This window comes from Equus asinus, chromosome 27 (assembly GCF_041296235.1).
Source record: "Equus asinus isolate D_3611 breed Donkey chromosome 27, EquAss-T2T_v2, whole genome shotgun sequence".
NCBI lineage: Eukaryota > Metazoa > Chordata > Mammalia > Perissodactyla > Equidae > Equus > Equus asinus.
In genome coordinates this window covers 6,165,468-6,178,807 of record NC_091816.1, presented here as the reverse complement: position 1 = coordinate 6,178,807, position 13,340 = coordinate 6,165,468, and the positions used below count along the sequence as shown (strand labels likewise).

The 13,340-nt window shown below is 43.2% G+C and overlaps 1 protein-coding gene across 12 annotated transcripts in view; it reads left to right on the top strand.

Moving 5' to 3' along the window:
- TACC1 (transforming acidic coiled-coil containing protein 1) overlaps positions 1–13,340 on the top strand; it is a 120,258-nt gene that overhangs the window by 1,386 nt on the left and 105,532 nt on the right. The window lies entirely within an intron of this gene.

Below are 13,340 nucleotides of genomic sequence, written 5' to 3'. Positions count from 1 at the left end.
GGAATGAAGTGAACAAAACTAGTCATAACCTATTAGTTGCTGATCCCTAGACAGCAATTAACTCTTCTTGTGCACCTGCTGTATGTCAGGCCCCATTCCAAGGTGGCGAGTATCATCATCATCATCCCCACTTTACAGACGAGGAAGTTGAGGCTGGAGACACAACTAGTAAGTGGCCGAGCAGGGATCTGAGCTGAGGTAGCCTCAGGCTCGAGTCCAGGCTGCCATGCTCCGAAACCGGGAAGATTGGAGTTCGAATCTTGGTCCCAACACTGTCGAGCTGGGAGACCTTGGACAAGTTCAATGTCCTCAGCCTAGGCTTCCTCATTGGTAAAATGGGATAATGATAACCCCGCCTCACAGAGGTGTCGTGAAAGGTAAATTAATTTTCAAAGATTATTTTCCTGAAGCAGGTGAACAATGAAAGCATCACTTCCCAGTCCCTCCACGGTGCAGTACAAACACGGAGGGCTCTCTGGTTCTGTAGGAGGTAGCCACAGTGCCTTGCAAGGGTTTGTACCTTCCACAGGGACATGGGAGTTGGCTTGCCAGCCAGGGCAAGACTGTAACTGCCAGCTCACATGACTCGAAGGTCCCTAAGGGCAGGGTTCATGTTGTATATATACTTGTTTCTCTTAGAAAATATTTCTCGGACTGTGGTCTAAGGACATCATTTCTCTTCGGAGGGGACGCAGGGTCCTCTGGGAGGAGTTCAGCGGGAGCCTGTGGGTTCTCCAGGAGGCTCATCTTCCCGCTTCTAACAGAGCTGCTCCATCTTTACCTGACTTATACATTGGGGTGCCCAGTTGAAAGAAAGTTTTGAAGACAGTTTTCAGAACTGCTAACCTGGAACAAGTAATGTTGTGTCTAGGCCGAAAATGACTGCTTATGGAATGGAGTTGATTTATAGAGGGATTTCTGGCTTGCCCCTGTCTAGGCTCTCACTTGGCCTTCCCGATCACCTCCTACTTACTGGTCATCTCCTGCCTGGGGGAACCCACTGGGGGTGGGTGCTAGCCAGGTTCAGGAGGTGAGTTCTTTGGTCTCAGGTGGCCCATCCTCACGTGCAGGAACAGACAAGGGGCAGGATCCCAGAGAGCTTATAATACAACCTGGCCTCTCTCTAAGTCCTTTCTGAATGTGCCCTTCAATTCTGCTCACGGGTATGGACTGTGTGATCAATAATCACAATAACTATTATTGATCTTCCTTAATGATAACAGCTGACTATTGAGCCAGGCACTGTACTGAGCACATTACACAGATTAGCTCCTGTAATCCCCACAAATGCCCTATAAGGTAGTTTCGGCGTGTTCCCCACTCTACTGATGCGGAGTCTGAAGGTGGAGACATTAAGTGACTTGCCCAGGGGCACCCAGCCAGTTAGCGCTGAAGGTGGGACTGGGGCCCTGTCCCGCAAGTCTGAGCCACACTGCCTCGAACGTTTCTGCAGCCCTATTTTAGAGGTCAGAGGGATGTTGTTGTGAGAGTGTTTCTTTCACATTTTTGGCAAAGGACGCCCCGAGGATGGGCTGGGAGGAACAGAGTGACAGGGCTAGGACAGACTGTTCTATGGAAGAAAACGTGCTGCTGTGAAAACGCAGAGTCAGGACTCCGTCCGAGCTGATCCCTGATAAACTTCTCCTCTCCTCTGAGAGGTGGTGTGCTTTAGGGAGAGAGAGCCAGCTCTGGAGCCAGACTCCCCGCATTCAAATCCCAGCTCTGCCACGTGTTAGCTACGTGATATTAGGCAAATTATCAAGATAATAATATCCCATGAAGAAGGATGATAATAACAGTATCTGTTTCACAAAGATATTATTAGGATAAGACGACTTCATCACATGAAGCATTCGGAACTGTGCCTGGCACATAGCAAGCAAGTGCTCAATAAATACATGGTGCATAAGATAGATTGTTGGATCAACCTTAGATGGCAGTCGGAAATAGAAGTAACTGGTGTTTGAGACTATAAAACGGACACCAACAACTTCAGCTGTGAGCTGGGAGGGGGAGGGTTGTGTCTGGACTCTTGCTGGGAAGGACCCAGGGTCCCGGAAAGGCAGCTTAGGATCCATGAGAAAGAGCTTAGATGTTCTCCCAGGGTTTAAAGGGGTAGAACTGAAACGACTAGTCTTTAGGGTTGTTCTTGCCAAATTCGATCCTGTGAAGAAATGAAGCATAATTTATTTATCTTTGTAGTTATGGAAATTAGTCCCACCTCTGACCTGTTGTTATTTAAAAAGAAAAAAAAGGTTTGGTTGTTTTCCTTCAATGAGTAAATGCCATTGGCTGAACCACTTGTATATTTGGAAGGATGGCTTTACGACTTCAAGCTGAGATATAAAATTTAAGAGCTAAATATAACTGATAAAAAAAAAACAGGAAGCAGATCATGACTTACAAAAGAATTTTGTGGCTTTCTCAAAGAAGTAATTTGTGAGCACCGCCTAAGTCTAGATTAAATTTGCAATGATTTTGAAAGTTGTATGCGTCAGTTTGCCAGCCTTACTGGAAGTAAAAGTAGGCAAGAAATGAATTAATGACTGACACTTATTGAGCGCTCACGAGAAGCCAGACCTTGTGCTAAGCGCTTCATATCCCTTAGCTCATTTGTTTAATCCTCATGACTGTCAGGTGAGTACTATTGCTATTCCCAGTTGACAGATAAGGACAGCAGAATTTAGAAAAGGAAATAGTATATGCAAAAACACACAGCAGGTAAGTACTAGGGTTGGGATTCTAACTCAGGACTTTGATTTGGGTAGGAGCGCTTATGTCTTACATCGTGGTTCTCATAGGTCTAGTCCTCCCTGATTTAAGCATTTCTATCTGTTTGAAGGGTGCTGTATTTGGAAGTGGCTGGAAGGAGCAGCAGCTCTCACAACGTGAGGTCTGAGCAAAACACTCTCAGGCGTTTTGGAGAGCAGGCGTCAGAAGACAGGAAGGGTGCCTGACGGGAGAGGCACAGGGCAATTGCATCCAAGCAAGCGCACGGTCAGGCAGGGCCAAGTGTCGTGTCCTCTTAGCCTTTCTCGTGCCCTCCCAGAGAAGCCCTGTCTCCAGGGACTCCTCCCTCCTTTTCTGCAGGGATCCCACTCACACTCTGACAAGACAGAGAGTGTCCCGGAGCTGGCCTCCCACTGAGCCCTGCTCTGCACCCAACATCCTTGGTAGCCCGTATCCAAGATTAGTCCTCCTATTTGTTATCCATCAAAACCCTCTTTGACCAGTGCTTGACTTTTAGCAAGCCACTGGAAAGTGACCAATAAATGAATGGAAATGCAGGTACAGCCCTAGTGGCAGACTTTGGGGTTTCACCGTGGCAGTGAATAGGAGAAGCGTTTTGGAGTAGGGAGACTCCCCAGAGCCCCCCTAACCACACGCCACAGTTGTTATCTACTCCATAGCTGGAGAGGCCAGCTCCTTTCTGAGAGTCTGAGGTCCAGATTGCAAGCTTTTCGGTGATACTTGATAGAGAAGCTGCTTATCTGAGTTCTTGAAACATTTCCAGCACCGCCTCCACCGGGACAGCTCTGGGCAGCAGCATGCAGTGACTCATCCCTCAGCCACAGCGCGCTCTCTTTGTCCTTTTCTCTTTTCCAGCACCCCCTCTTCACCCACCTTCTCAGCCTCTCACATCCAGACTCCCATTCCTTCCTCATCTCTGGACAGGCTTTCAGGCCCTCAACTCACTGAGCAACCTTCAATCACACATCTCAATAGTGTGTGTTGACAACAAGAATCTAACTTTTTGGCTGGAAACAAGATGACAATGGAATTTAGGAATCAGCAGTTTGAGAACATTTTTAAGGATTTTGGAATATAGGTCCTTCTTAGACACCCCTCCTCCCCAAATCACACACCATAAACCAGTGCTCATGTGGGGCGTACCAGTAATTACAGAGGGTCCTAGTTAACGACTAGGCGTGGGGTTACAGGCAGGGAGGAAATCTGTTGTTTATCCCCGGCCACCCAAGGTCTGTGGGATCGGGGGAGGGTTGCCCCTGCACTCTCAGCCCTGGAGGGATAATGAAGACATTCTCTTCCTTAGCCTTACCCTCTATTTTCAAAAGGAGGTTCGAAAGAGACAGAAGCAGACAGGAGTAGGTGAAAAAGCAGACACAATACAGAGCAAAATGTCCCAAGGCAGCAGAGGAAGGCTTGGCGTATGTTCATTGCTCAACATGGGGCTCTCCTGGACCCTTGCAACTTTCCGTAGTTTAACTTTCTAGCTAATTATTACCATCTGCATGATTGCTGGCAGCCAACTCTTTACTGGGCCTGCCAGTTAGTTACTGGGTCAGCTTGGGGGCTGCACCAGCTGCCGCCAGCTGCTGAGGCCCCCTTGAGTTTTCTTCGGGAACAAGCGGCATGTCCACTGACTGTTGCCCCGGCCGTTGGGTGAGTGGCTTGCTTTCTGTCTGCCTCCTCGCCTCTGGCAGTTGGCTGTTCAGAGCCCAGCCTGGTTTCCCAGCCTCGCGTTGCGTTTTCCAGCATGCCTGTGATGTGTCTGCATGCCGTGGGTGAGCACAGTCTGCTCCTTTCCTTGGAGTGGCTCGATAACCAGCACGCACTGCACATCCTTGCGCAGATGCAGAGCTGCGTCATGGAAAAGAGAGGTCTGCATATGCTTTAGTAAACGAACAGCTGTGAGGACTCGAGGCACTTAGCCTTAGTCTTAGGCATGTCGGCCTTAGCCTGATAAGGCATATAGTCTGCTTCTAGAGTCATGAACATCAGGACTGAAAGGGATCTTAGAAACTTTCTAGTCTAAACCCTTCATTTTACAGATGAGGTGAATGAGACCAAGGTCACAGAGCTAGGGTCCAGGGGGCTCTCTGTCTCACAAAACCAATCTGTTCTGTGGATGGTCTTGAGAAGGGATGAAAATTACATGGGTGCTGGATATTTCCATCTGCCCTTATAAATCCGCTCTCCACCCTTCTCCACCTTCTCTGTGTCTAGGAGGCCGACGTGAATGCCTCCCTTGCATTTGACGGCCAGTTAGTTTCAGCCACTGGAGGCCACGGGCAGGAAATCAGAGGGAGAGAAGAGAGTAACATGAAGGTGCTCGTTCCCCTTGCTTCTTTCCTGCTGTGTTGCCATGGGCTGGTTGTGTCCCCGGACTGAAGGCCACAGCTTCTGTCAGATGGCCCTTTCCACACAGCTCCATCCCCATGACCCTCTAGGCTAGAGTAGTAGCAGGGGCTCCCCATTGTCCAGCACTGGGCCACTGCCCTATCTCTTGAGTTCTCCCAAACTTTATTAAGACCTTTGCAAACAGTCACTTTATTAAGCCCTCAGATGGGAGCGTGTTACCTGCCAGGGTCCTGATGGATACATGTGGTTTTGTTTATTAGAGAAAGAAAAATCTGTATGAATGGAAGGTGAAATTTAAGAGGAGGGTGTATTAGTTTCCTGTGGCTGCTGTAACAAGTGACCACAAACTTGGTAGCTTAAAACAGCAGAAGTTCATTCTCTCCCAGTTCTGGAGGCTAGCAGTCCAAAGTCAGTGTCACTGGGCAGAAAGCAAGGTGTCAACAGGGCCGTGCTCCCTTCAGAGGCTCTAGGAGAGAGTCTGCTCCTTGCTTCCTTCAGCTGCTGGTGGCTGCCACTATTCCTTAGCATGCGGCCACATCACCTCAATACCTGCTTCTTCAGCCACATTGCCTTCTCCTCCTGGGTGTGTGACATCTTCCTCAGCTTCCCTTTTATAAGGACTCTTGTGATTGCATTTAGGACCCTCCCAGATCATACAGAACAGTCTGCCCATTTCAAAATCCCTAACTTCATTACATTTGCAAATAAGGGATCATATTTGCAAATAAAACAACATTTTTCTAAATAAGGGAACATTTACAGGTCCCAGGGATTAGGACCTGATGTCTTCGGGGTCTTTATTCAGCCTACTACAGAGAGTGATAGAGGCACAGGAGAATTCCTTCAGAACAGTTGTTTTAAGACTTTATTATTTTAGAGCAGTTTTAGATTACAACAAAATTGAGAGGAAGGTACAAAGGTTTCCCATATGCTTCCTGCTCCCACACATGCTTAGCCTCCCCATTATCAACACTCACCAGAATGGTCCATTTTTTTTTTACCAAGGATGACCCTACATTGGTGCACCATAATCACATAAAGTCCATAGTTTACTTAGGGCTCTCTCTTGGTGTTATACATTCTGTGGGTTGGGACAAATGTATAAAGATCTATAGCCATGATTATAATCTCTTACAGAGTGTTTTCACTGCCCTAAAAATCCTCTGTACTATGCCTATTCATCTCTCTCCACAACCCCCTCCAACCCTGGCAACCACTGAACTTTTTACTCTCTCCATAGTTTTGTCTTTTCCAGGATGTCATATAGTTGGAATCATGGAGCTTGTAGCCTTTTCAGATTGACTTCTTTCACTTAATAGTATGCATTTAAGGTTCCTCCATGTCTTTTCATGGCTTTATAGCTCATTTCTTTTTAGCCCTGAATAATATTCCATTGTTTACATGTACCACAGTTTATTCATTTACCTACTGAAGGACATCTTGGTTGCTTCCAAGTTTTGGCGGTTATGAAGAAAGATGCTATAACAGCTACATGCAGATTTCTGTGTGTACATACGCTTTCAACTCCTTTGAATAAGTACCAAGGAGTGTGATTGCTGGATTGTACGGTAAGAGTGTGTTTAGTTTTATAAGAAATTGTCAAACTGTCTTCCAAAGTGGCTGTACAATTTTACATTTCCACCAGCAAAGTATCAGGCTTTTTGTTGCTCCACATCCTCATCAATATTTGGTGTTGTCAGTGTTCCAGACTTTGGCTCTTTTAATTGGTGTGTAGTGGTATCTCATTGTTGTTTTAATTTGCGTTTCCCTGATGACATATGATGCGGAACATCTTTTCAAATGCTTATTTGCCATCTGTATGTCTTCTTTGGTGAGATGTCTTTTAAGGTCTTTGGCTTATTTTTTAATCAGCTTGTTTGTTTTCTTCTTGTTGAGTTTTAAGAGTTCTTTGTATATTTTGGATAACAATCTTTTATCAGATATGTCTTTTGCAAATATTTTCTCCCAGTCTGTGGCTTGTCTTCTCATTCTCTTGACAGTGTCTTTTGCACAGCAGAAAATTTTAACGAGTCCAGCTTATTAATTCTTTCTTTCTTGGATTGTGCCTTTGGTGTCGCATCTAAAACCTCCTTGCCACACCCTAGGTTATGTAGATTTTCTCTTATATTATTTTCTAAGAGTTTTACTGTTTTGCCTTTTCCATTTCGGTCTGTGATCCATTTTGAGTCAACTTTGTGAAGCATGTAAGATCTGTGTCTAGATTCATGTTTTTGCATGTGGATGTCCAGTTGTTCCAGCACCATTTGTTGAAATGTGCTTTGTTCCACTGTGTTGCCTTTGTTCCTTTGACTATATTTATGTGGGTCTATTTCTGGGCTCTCTGTTCTGTTCCATTGATCTATTTGTCTATTCTTTTGCCAATACCACACTGTCTTGATTACCGTAGCTTTATAGTAAGTCTTGAAGTTGAGTAGTGTCAGTCCTACAACTTAGTTCTTCTCCCTGAATATTATATTGGCTGTTCTGGGTTTTTTTGCTCTCCATATAAACTTTAGAATCAGTTTGTCAATATCCATAAAATAACTTGCTTTTGGTTTTGATTTTGGTTGGGATTGCATCAAATCTATAGGTCAAGTTGGGAAGAACTGACAACTTGACAATATCGAGTCTTCCTCTTCATGAACATGAGATATCTCTCCATTTATTTAGTTCTTCTTTGGTTTTGTTCATCAGAGTTTTATAGTTCCCCTCATATAGATCTTATGCAAATTTTGTTAGATTTATACCTACGTATTTCATTTTGGAGGGTGACAATGTAAATGGTATTGTGTTTTTAATTTCAAGTTCCATTTGTTCATTTTTGGCACATAGGAAGCTCAGTGCTTTCTGTTTGGTGAGGTTATTAATTATTGACTCAATTTCTTTAATAGATATAGACCTATTTAGACCACCTGTTTTTTTCCCGTGTGAGTTGGCAAATTGTGTCATTCAAGGAATTGGTTCACTTCAGCTAGGTTATCAAATTTATGAGTAGAGAGTTGTTCATAGTATTCCTTTAGTATCTTTTTAATTTCCATGGGATCTGTAGTGATGTCCCTCTTTCATTTCTGATACTAGTAATTTGTGTCCTCTCTCTTTTTTCTTAAAAAAGGCTGGCTATAGGCTTTTTCTTCAAAAGCCTGGCTATAGGCTTTTGATTTTATTGATCTTTTCAAGGAACCAGCTTTTGGTTTCATTGATTTTGTCTATTGATTCCCTACTTTCAATTTCATTGATTTCTGCACTAATTTTTATTATTTCTTTTCTTCTGCTTCCTTTGGATTTAATTTGCTCTTCTTTTTCTAGTTTGCTAAGGTGGAAATGTAGAGTATTGATTTTTAGATCTTTCTTCTCTTGTAATCTATGCATTCAATGCTATAAATTTCCCTCTAAGCATTGCTTTTGCTGCATCCAACAAATTTTGATACTGTGCTTTAATTTTCATATAGTTCAAAATATTTTTAAATTTCTCTTGAGAGTTCTTCTCTGACCCATGTATTATTTAGAAGTGTGTCATTTAATCTTCACATATTTGGGGATTCTCCAGTTATCTTTCTCTTGTTGATTTCTAGTTTAATTCCACTGTGGAATGTCCACTGACACAGACATCATATGACTTCTACTCTTTTATTTAGGTGTGTTTTATGGCCCAGAATGTGGTATGTCTTGGTGAATGTTCCATGTGAACTTGAGAAAATATGAATTCTGCTGTTGTTGGATGAAGTTGTCTCTAGATGTCCGTTATATCGAGTTGATTGATGGTGTTGTTGAGTTTTTTTCTTGATAGCCAGACATGATGTACTGAGTAAAAGAAACTGTTGTAAATTGCCCTTTAGTAGCGTGGTGGTGAGGTGTGGGGATGGAGAAGCGTTCTGTAGTCCTAGGATTAGGTCTCAGTCTTTTAGTGAACCCATGACTGTGGACTGTGAACTTTATAGTGTTTCTTAGTTTTTTTTTCCCTGTTTATTTGGGTCAGGATGGTGAGGATGGGTTGGAGTTGAGTGTTTTCCTTCCCTACGTCTGTTAGTCTCGATAATACCCTAGCAGGTCAGGCTCTGGTTAACTAGTTTCCCCTGAGGCCTTGTTGAGAAGAACAGAATGCTCTGACATTATCTGACATATGAAGAACCAGGAAAATAGAAGTTATTTTCAAGTGTGGAGGATCAGAATTGGCCATTCCAAATGTGTCTCTTTGGCTTGCTTTTGTTTTTTGTTTTTTGTTTATTTTTTGGTGAGGAAAACTGACCCTGAGCTAACATAACAATCCCTTGACAATCTTCCTCTTTTTGCTTAGAGAAGGTTGTCACTTAGCTAACATCTGTGGCAACCCTCCTTTATTTTGAATGTGGGACGCTGCCACAGCATGACTTGATGAGCAGTGCGTGGGTCCATGCCTGGGGCCCTAACCTGCGAACCCTGGGCCCCTGAAGAGGAGTGCACAAACTTAACCACTACAGCACTGGGCTGGCCCCTGGCTTGATTGTTTTTAAGAACAAAGACTCTGAAAGAAACTTTGATCTTCCCCCAAGTGCCTAAAAGAAAAAGGCCTGTTCCAGGAGTGTTTCAAAATGGTTTCTTTCCCCCTCCCCCTGCTGGAAGTCCAAGAGAATTTTTCTCTGATGTTTACTCTAGGAATCTGACCAAACTCCTGGAGACAAATCTCACAATGCTGTGGGGGCCCCTCTATGACTTGGTCCCCCTGGAGTTTTTAACTCTCAGAGTTTTTGGCGCTGAGCCTCCAGCAATTCATGGTTTCCATGGTGTTTCTGCTTATGAGTTTCTGCTCCAGTGAGCAGTGACTTCTTGAGTCACCTGACTGTCTCTCCAATCTTGGGGGCAGTGATTTGCCCTGTGTCCTCCCCTCTCTACAGATCCAAGAAGAGATTTTGATTTTTCAGTCTGTTCAGCTTTTTACTGGTTGTTAATACAAAGCGGCAACCTCCAAGCTCTTTATATGCAGAACTGGAAAACTGCAGAGCAGTTTTAATGGCACATGTTTATGACACCTTATGCTTGACAAAAGCATTACCCAATCTTTGGGGGACACACGTTGTTGAAGATGACTTTCAGCCGCTAGACTCTCTAACTCTCTTATCTTTGGGCCTGGCAGCTAGATACCACTGTGACATTCCCGTTCTGAAGCCAGCTGATTAGTCACCAGGCAAAACACTGTGGGAGGCAAAATGGTGGCGATGTGATGGGGACATGATAGTTGTAGAAGGGCCTAGCCTAGGGATATTCACTATGTGGAAGTCATTTGACTCAAAGGGTTAGATCCTAGAGCACAAAAACTAGAAGGCCCTCAGAAATTACCTGGCTCACCACGTCCTTTTACAGATGAGGAAAATGAGAACTGGAGAGGGGAATTTCCTTACCCACAACTGGTTAATGACAAATCCAGGACTAAAATAGAAATCTTAGGACACAATCTAAGTACTTTCCCACTATGCCACCTTATCCCACCTTCTCACCAACTGCCCTCCTTCTGGGCAATCTTTGAGTACTCTTTCTAGGATTTTTACTGAATGGTTCCATTTACTAGAAATTGGCGGGTAGTGGGAATGCACTAGACAGCGAGTGTATGTTACAACACAGAAGAAGCAAAGAATGCTGAGAATTGTGTCTTAGATCAGTGCTACTCAGAGTGCCAGTCCACAGTGAGATGAGGCGCCTGGGCCAGAATATAGACCAGCACACAGCTTCCTACATCAAGAAAGTCTTCTGTGGAAGCAAGGCAGCTGAACTAAACAGTGCACTTGGTGAGGTAGTTGGTTTCCATTCGGCCACAAGCTCCTTGTCTCATCACAGACCAGTGTGAGGGCCACTGGCCAGAAGACAACAGTGACCATTGCTTCACTGCTGCTTAAGCAAACCTACCCCCCAAATAGGTCATGTTGGTAGATGAATACATCAGGGAAGGTAATAGTTCTTCTGTCCAGATTGCATCTAGTCAGTAGAGTTCAGATCTGGGGCCATTATTTAAGTGGGATAATGACATTCCAGAAATCGTCCAACAGTACCTGACTCATAGAGCATAAATTTTGTGAAGATAAAAGACTGTTTTAAAAGTGCTTACTTAACACAGTGCACAGCACATGGTAAAGCCCTAAATAAATAAATTTTTTTATTACTGCTATATTGTTATCCAGTACAAGGAGATTATGTCAGATGAGAAGCATGTGAAGAATCTAGAGATTTACAGCTTGAAGAAAAGAAAACTTAGAGGGATGCAGGATCATATGTTTGAAGGACTATCATGAAGAGGGAAAGTAGACCAATTTTGTATCTGTTCATTCAACTAGTATTTTTTTAGTACCCGCTGTATTTCCAGGCTCCTTTCTAGGTACTCGAGAAGATCTCTGTGGGCGAAACTAGTGAGGGCCTGGGCTTCATAGATGAGGGTGGTTACAAGACAATACACAAAATCAAAATAATTTCAGAATAAGCAGGACAAGGTAAGATGATAGGGATGGGTACTAGGGATGCTCTTCAGACTAGGTAGTTAGGAAAGCCCTCCCTTAGGTGGTGATGTTTGAGCTGAGTCCCAAATGACAACAAATGGCAGCCACGTGAAGATCCAGGTTAGGAGGGATCCAGGCAGAGGATCCTCAAGTGTCACTCAAGATGGTAAAATTATCGGCAGGCAGATGTTAACTAAATATAATAAAGCTAATTTTAACAATGTAAGGGAGTTTTTAAAAAATAAACTTCTTATTTTACAACAGTTTTAGGTTTACAGAAAAATTATGAAGATAGTACAGTGTTCCAATATAACTCACATCCGGAATCCCCTATTATTATCATTTAATGTTTGTGTGGTACATGTCACAATTAATGGACCAATATTGATGCATTCTTACTAATTAAAGTCTATACTTTATTTCAGTTTCCCTAGCTTTTGCCTAGTGTACACTTTCTGTTCCAAGATCCCTTGTGGGATGCCATAGAGCATTTAGTAGTCATGCCTCTTTAGGTTACTCTTGGCTTGACAGTTTCTCAGACTTTCCTTGTTTTTGATGACCTTAAAAGTTTTGATTGCCGATCCCACATTTTGTAGAATGTTTCTCATTTGGGACTTGTCTTATATTTCTCTCATTATTACACTGGGGTCATGGGTTCTTGGGTGGAAGACCGCAGACGTAAAGTGCCATTTCATCGTGTCATATCAAGGATACGTACTATCAACATTGGTGTTAACCTTGATTACCAGCTGAAGCAGTGTTTGTCAGACTTCTCCACTGTAAATTTACTCGCTTTTCCCCCTCTTTCCATATTGTATCTTTTGGAAGGAAGTCACTATGCACAGCCTATGCTTAAGGAGCAGAGAGTTAAGCATTGCCTCACTGAGAGTAGAATATCTAAGTAAATTATTTGGAATTCTTCTCATGGAATATTTCTCTCTTCTCTTCATTTATTTATTTGTTAAACCACTTATTTATATTCGTAGAGACTCATGCGTTTTTATTTTATGCTTTAGGTTATAATTCAATACTAATTTATTAGTTTTGTTGCCCAATTTGTTCCAGCTTAGGTCCTTGGGAACTCTTTCAGTTGGCTTCGGTGTCCCTTTGTTATACACCTATCAATGTGGGTTTTGGTGTTGTTTTTTGAGAACTTCTCTACTTTCTGGCACTACAGCTTGCTCCAGGCTCATCTTGCGTATTTCCTGCCCCAGTTCTAGAATCAGCTGTTTCTCTAAGTAGCCCTGGTTCCTTTGATTGGAGAATGGTATTGAAAACTAAGTTCTGGGTGTTAGGTCTGCTTGCTGCTACTGAGGTGCTGTCGTTTCTAGGCCCTCTTAGATGACAGAGCAAGAAGATATATGTATGCATACTAACCTGTGTATATATACACATTTATAAATATTTCTATATGTAACCATCTGAATCTATATCAAGCAAAACGTGAATTCATACTGATGTCTCCAACCCTAATCCATTCCCACATGGATTCATCTAGACCTCCCCTTGGTTATCCAGAACTTCTAATTCCAACAATAAGAAACCTGGCTCCCACTGTCTGCCGTCCATCCATTTACTCCACTGTTCAATTGCAATATACATGTATAGTGGCATTAGAATTATTAACACATACTCCCACAGGAAACAACTTTATCAGCTAGATTTATAGCAGTGCGTATGTATAGTTCCTTTTGTCTTTAGTCTTACAGACTCACTTGTTTCCAAAGTTACTTAGATCAGAACCTTTTCCCCAACAGCCCCTTCAGTGAAAGTATT